Source organism: Euphorbia lathyris, chromosome 4 (genome assembly GCF_963576675.1).
Source record: "Euphorbia lathyris chromosome 4, ddEupLath1.1, whole genome shotgun sequence".
Taxonomy (NCBI): Eukaryota; Viridiplantae; Streptophyta; class Magnoliopsida; order Malpighiales; family Euphorbiaceae; genus Euphorbia; species Euphorbia lathyris.
The window spans coordinates 67,923,628-67,930,896 of record NC_088913.1 but is presented as its reverse complement, the minus strand read 5'-3'; the positions used below and the strand labels follow the sequence as shown (position 1 = coordinate 67,930,896).

Genomic DNA, 7,269 nt, shown 5'->3' with positions numbered 1-7,269 from the left:
AAATAAATAACTAAATAAATAAAATTATAACATAAAAATAAATAAAGGAAAAGAAATAAATTAAATAAAATAAAACGAGTCTAGTCCTCAGATAATACCTCAAGTTCGGTATCTGACAGTCGAAGCCGATTGATTCCGCGAGTCGTGATTTTGCGCTTTTTTTTAGTAAAAATTTAACTTTTGGGAAATTCGGAATTTTTGAGAAAAAAAATATTTTTCCAAAAAAAAATCACTTTCTCTCTCTAAAAATGTCTAGAGTGAGAAAGGCTCCAAAAATCTCCCTCCCTAATGCATTGGGATCCGTGCCTTAAATAGGCCACGGATCCCCGGAACTTTGGGCGACGCCCAACTAAAATTGGGCGTCGCCCAAAGGGGGTTGGGCGAACGCCCAACAATTGTTGGGCGAACGCCCAACATAGTTGGGCGGCCGCCCAACAGATGTTGGGCGTTCGCCCAACGAACGTCGGGCGTCCGCCCAACGCACATCGGGCGTCCGCCCGACGCTGTTGGGTGCTCGTCCGGCGGCCGCCGAGCGCGCACGCCCGGCAGCCATCGGGCGTGCGCCTTACGCCGTTGGGCGCGTGTTCCGCGATGCTGGGCTTGCGCGCCCAACGGCCGTCGAGCGTGCGCCTCGCGCTGCCGGACGTGCCTCCAACTGACGTTGAACACGCATCAGCTGCCGCTAGGCGCTTGCACGACGTCGTTGAGCACTCGCGAGCCATCCTCTTGACGACCGCGATTCACATTAACTCTTCCCTTCTTATTACATATTTTTGTGTCTTTTAAAACTTCCGGAATCAACCGCTTCAACTGTCTGGTTTACAGGTTTTCGTCACAGGTCCTCTGACTCGGTGTCTACACCACCGAATTCGATGGTCAATGAAGCCATTAATTGTACCCGTAATTATTGCTGGCACAATTAATTGAGAGTAATGTGCTCATGGGCTTATATAAGCCAATGATGCTCAATTTTAGAGTAGAGAGAGTTATGAGAGTATATAGAGAGAGACAAATTACATAATAGATCATCTATTGTGTGTTTGCTTTCTAATTGAGAGAGGGTAGTCCAATTGTTTTGGAGAGAAACAAAATAGTAAGATAATTATTTCGGGTATTTTCGGGAAACACCTGCGTGATATTATTTTTGGTTCTATCTCATATTATTGTAACTCTAGAAAGTTTCTAGAGAACACCCTCTTGTAAACCTCCGCCTCATAAATTCAATAAAATTGCTTTCAAGTTTTAAGCTATCATTTTTTTAGCAATATATTGCTTGTGCTTTAAGATTTATTGCTTTCGCTAAATTGTCACAATCCAGAAAATTCCCAACAGGATGCTAGTGTGATAGCTGGCTATAATTTATGTGTATTATCAGCGAGCCTACAACCACAACCATTGGCTATGGTCTTGACAAGAAGGCAAGCAGCGATAGGAAGAAGAATGTATTGATATTTGATTTGGCTGGTGGTACTTTTGATGTCTCACTACTTACCATTGGAGAGAGTATTTTTGAAGTCAAGTCCAATGTTGGTGACACTTGCCTTGGAGGTGAGGATTTTGATAACAAACTCCAAGGAGTTCAAGAGGAAGAATAAGAAAGATATCGCTGGAAATCCTAGAGCTATTAGAAGATTGAGGTCTGCCTGTCAGAGGGCTAAGAGAACTCTCTCATCTGCTAGGAACAAGTGATACTGACTCAAGTGTATTTCGTAAAGATACCATAGACATATAATCTCAAGTTCACTGATAAGGAAAAAAATGCATGTTCACCACCATCGCTGGCTATGCTTCTTGCCTATTCCTTACCAAGTGAAATTAAGAATTTCAAATATGTTGTTCTTCACTTCTGCTTACACAATTAATTACTTTAATTTACAACTCTTATATTTTACAATTGATCATTCACTCTCAACCCTAGAAAGAACGACAACCTACACGAAATTTGATTATTCTCAATCACTTAGTAATTGTATTGAGCTATCCTATCCACGTGGAGATGATAACATTGTGCATTTGCTAGTGTTCACTTTTTAGGATCACACTACATCAATCTCAACCAAACAATTAACCAAAACAATAATTTTTGACCAACTAATAGTTTCTTTAATCCTCATAGCCTCTCCATCTTTAACTAAATAATTACACATACAATATCGTGGTTGATTAGAGGAAGATGAAAGATGATAAAGAAGGTACCAGGGCTTCTGCCTTTTCAATCTATCTAGATTGCCACATAAATATTCAACAATCAAAACACTATAGGAAAACTGAAAATTTGGCTCAACTAAATGAGCGACACTATATACAGTTGCTTAATCAACCAATCATAGTAATTAACTTTAAAAACATTATATTTTTTTTATTATATTTGGAGATTAAATGAGAATGAAAGTATTTTATTGGAATTTTTAAATTTATAGTTAAATCATAGTTATCTTGATCAATTTTTTTACCGATCTAGTTTTGACAATCATGATTTTATGGTTTCAAATGTTATGCTTTCTTATCACCTATATGTAATGAAATATACATCGACTTGTACCGAGGTGAGCTGAAGCACACATTATTTAATTAATTACTGAATGAATAATTAATATTTAATTAATAAATAAAGTTTAGGGCTAATAATAATAAAGTCCATTTGACGGGGTCCTTTAACATATTTGATCCACTTTTCTTTCATCTCACCAAATTACACACTTTCATCCACTTTGGACAAGAATACCCTTATTTCAATTCACTTTCTTTCTCAGACTCTCAACGGCTTTTTCGCCATCCCAAATCGACGAAAGCGACATTACTACCAAGTATTGAGAGAGAAAATACGTTGGTTTATAGAGAGAGAAAGATTATGTTTGTAGAGAGAGAAAAGACAAGTGTTGTCACATTTGTGACGAAATCGTCACAAATGCGACAACAGTTGTCACATCTGCGTCAACAGTTGTCACCTTTCGTCGCAAATGTGACAAGAGTTGTCGCATAGTGACAAAATTTGTCGCATCTGCGACAAAATTACTCATGTCGCAGCTGCGATAACTGTTGTCGCATTTTTGATGAAATTTATCACAGATGCGACAAATTTCGTCATAAATGAAGGAAATTAAAACGATACCGTTACAGATGAAGAAAGAGGCAAGACCAACGAGAAAAAAATGTGTATAAGCTAAAAACATACCATTTTTACTGGAAAACTTCATTTGTTTTGTGTTTTATTTCCAAAATTTAGAATACTTTAATAATCTCAAAAATCGCCAACGATTGGTATCAGAAACCAGACCTGGACATGGTCGGCGAGCCCGCCCGGTCCGCCCAGGCCTAAGCCCAGGTGGGGCTTGGGCTATATGAATTTTTCATCGGACCGGCTCGATATACTATATATATATTATAATTTATAAATATAAATTAATTATATTTTTTATATTATAACTTATTTTGGATTTGATGTTTCGATACACAATTAGTTTAGTAGAATTTTTTCAAACTTATTAATTATTGAGTTGCGTGTACTATTTTTTTTACTAAGAAAAGTTGGTGTAACATTTTAATTGTATTTTTTTAATATGTAGATGGGCTTGGACGAGCAGCTTGGGATTCATATTTTAGGCTCGAGCCCAGTCCGAACCCGACTGAATTTATTATGAGCAGGACTGGGCTTGGGCTCGTTAAGTTTTATTAAAAGTCTGATAGATCCGGCTCGAGCCCGGTCCAGCTCGTTCCATGCCCAGGTCTATGAGAAACTGAAGAAGCGGGACAAAAAGAAGAAGAAGAAGAAAGAAAGAAAAAGAAGGGGGAGCAGAAGTAGAAGTAGAATGAAACTAGGTGATTACTTAAAAGATATCCACTTTAACTTTAATTTTTTTTTTTGGTAGAAAAGGAAAAGAAAAACGAATAACAACAAACTACCCAGGAATTAGCCTAGGGAAGCTAACCCCAATCCTATCTTCTAAGAGAAGATGAGAGATGAAACTAGGGGAAACAGGAAGGGTAGTAACGCCTAACGTCCCTTCATGGCCCGCCGCCGCCAAGCGATCAGCAACACGATTCTGCTCTCTTAAAAGATATCCACTTTAACTTTAATTAATCCAATTAAATCAACATTTTGAATTTTAAATGGGAAATTATATAAGTTAATTAATTTATCCCCCGGGCGGGAAAAGGAGAGAACTCAAACTAATGCTTCGGCCTTTTAACTTCTCTATATATTTATAGATAGCATTGATCTGAGTAACAGAATTGAACCCTACTCCGATGGCCGGAAATAGAGAGCCTTCGATCGGTATCGATCTCGGAACCACCTACTCTTGCGTCGGCGTTTGGCAATATGATAGAGTAGAGATCATAGTCAATGATCAGGGTAACCGGACGACCCCTTCTTACGTTGCTTTCACTGATGCCGAGCGTTTGATCGGCGACGCTGCTAAGAATCAAGTTGCGATGAACCCTGTCCATACTGTTTTCGGTATGTACTTCCTATCTAATTTCTTATTTTTCCCTGTCTTTGCATCTTCTTAATATATGCTTATTATGTTCGCATTTGAGTTAGATTCTACTGGTTTATGTTTTCTGGTATTGTTGCTTCAATTTCATGTTGATGTTTGATATTTCTTTTCCTATTAGTTATTGATTCCTTCTTTGTGCTCAGTTATTTTTTATTTTACATGGATTTTTTTTCTAATGAATACTACAAAGATTAATCTGAATCAAATGGCTTGTTAGATTTTATAACATACTGTAATTGATATGCAAATATGCATTTATCTTATTTGTTGAACATTCGGACCCTTACGGTCTACAACTATCTCTAACTATCTCGCTCACAGATGCAAAGCGATAGATTGGTAGAAGATTCTCAGATGACACGGTACAGAGTGATTTAAAGCTTTGGCCATTTAAGGTAATTGCTGGTCCTGAGGATAAGCCTATGATTGTTGTTACATACAAGGGTGTGGAGAAACAGTTTTCTGCTGAGGAGATAGCATCTATGGTTCTTAGTAAGATGCGTGAAATAGCTGAGGCCTATCTTGGATCAACTGTTAAAAATGCGGTTGTAACTGTCCCTGCTTATTTCAATGATTCGCAGCGTAAGGCAACAAAGGATGCTGGTGTGATCGCTGGCCTTAATGTTATGCGTATTATCAGTGAGCCTACAGCTGCAGCCATTGCCTATGGTCTTGACAAGAAGGCCAGCAGTGGTAGGAAGAAGAACGTATTGATATTTGATTTGGGTGGTGGTACTTTTGATGTCTCACTTGTTACTATTGGAGAGGGTATCTTTGAAGTCAAGTCCACTGCTGGTGACACCCACCTTGGAGGTGAAGATTTTGATAGCAGAATGGTTAACCACTTCGTTCAAGAGTTCAAGACGAAGAATAAGAAAGATATCTCTGGAAATCCTAGAGCTATTAGAAGATTAAGGTCTGCCTGTGAGAGGGCTAAGAGAACTCTCTCATCTGCTGTTCAGACAACTATTGAGGTTGTTTGCTTGTTTGAGGTTATTGATTTCTACACAACAATAACTCGTGCAAAATTCGAGGAGTTGAACATTGATCTTTTCAGAAAGTGTATAGAGTCTGTTGAGTTGTGTTTGAGGGATGCCAAGATGGACAAGAGCAGTGTCGATGATGTGGTTATTGTTGGTGGTTCTACCAGAATTCCAAAGGTACAGCAAATGCTGCAAGACTTCTTCAATGGGAAGGAACTATGCAAGAATATAAACCCGGATGAAGCTGTTGCATATGGTGCAGCTGTTCAGGCCGCCATATTGAGTGGCGAAGGCAATGAGAAGGTCCAGGATCTTGTCCTTTTCGATGTTACCCCTCTCTCACTTGGAATTGAAGTAAATGAGGAACGTGTTATGTCTGTTGTGATACCGAGGAACACTACCATCCCTGCAAAGAAGGAGAAGGTATTCTGCACTCGCTTTGACAACCAGACTACTGTCGTGTTTCTGGTATTTGAGGGTGAGGGTGAAAGAATAGTAGACAACAACTTACTTGGCAAATTTGACCTTTGTGGCATTCCCCCAGCTCCAAGGGGTGCCACTGAATTCACAGTGTGCTTTGAAATAGATTGCAATGGCATATTAAATGTTTCTGCTGAGGAGAAGACAACAGGGAATAAAAACAACATAACAATCACTAGCCACAAGGGAAGATTGACCAAGGAAGAGATAGAGAAGAGGGTGGAGGAGGCTGAGAAATACAAGGCTGAAGACGAGGAACATAAAAAGAAGATTTGTGCTAAACATGCATTGGAGAATTATGCGTATAACATGAGGAATACTGTGAGAGATGAAAAGTTGAGCTCAAATCTAGACCCAGCTGACAAAAAGAAGGTTGAGGATGCCATTGAAGAAGCTATTGAATGGTTGGAAGCAAATCAGGTAGGTGAGGCAGTTGAGTTTGAGAATAAGATGAATGAGTTAGAGAGCATATGCAATCCTATTATTGCCAAGATGCACAAAAAGAAGATGGATGATGTCATTATTATCGATTAGTCTGTCTTCAATTAGCTCTGTTTTGTTATCCGATTCTCACCAATGTCAGAGTTTCTATATCTCTATCTAAATTAAAATTTGAAGAACAACTTAACTGTATCCGATTAAATGTATCTGTTCTCATATAGATGGATGTTACAAGACTGAGTTTTTTATCTATTTTTTCTTATCTCTTTCTAATTCTTTTTCTGAATACTTCTTCCAGAAGTGGTGAAATACTAGCAAAACATTATGAACACATGAACATGGATGAATTAACACATTTGTGGTCGATTTTAGAAAAAAAAAGTTCTCCATTTTTAAATGAATTCCAAAGTATTCTTAACTTTATGATGAAGTGCTTATTTGTTGAATTAATTTTGGTTAATTTCTTTTTCACATTAATTAAATTTGGGTATGGCTTTCCTGGTTTTCTTCTTTCCCTTCCTCTTTGTTGCTAGCTACCAAGGAATGTGTTTATCTTCATCTTGAAAATACACCAATTTGTTATAATTATTTACAATTAATGTTCTTAATCATGCTTTAGCTGCAACTAATTTCCACTTCTAATATGTTTAGTGAAGATGTCATGGACACTTGCTGAAATTTGCTTATCAATTGGCTGTGTTGTAGCAGAAGAAAGGTTTATCATTAATTGCTGATTGTACCACACTTTTTAGCGGCTCGAGCATTGATTAAGTATTAATATGTATTGATGTTATTAATTGTTTAGGAGAATTATTGATACGGTATTAGTTGAATCGGCCAAACGCTTGGGTTTCAGTTAAAGACCG

The 7,269-nt window shown here is 38.0% G+C and overlaps 1 pseudogene; it reads left to right on the top strand.

Moving 5' to 3' along the window:
- Positions 1-4,248: 4,248 nt before the first annotated feature.
- LOC136227215 (heat shock cognate 70 kDa protein-like) lies at positions 4,249-6,496 on the top strand (annotated as a pseudogene).
- Positions 6,497-7,269: the final 773 nt, after the last annotated feature.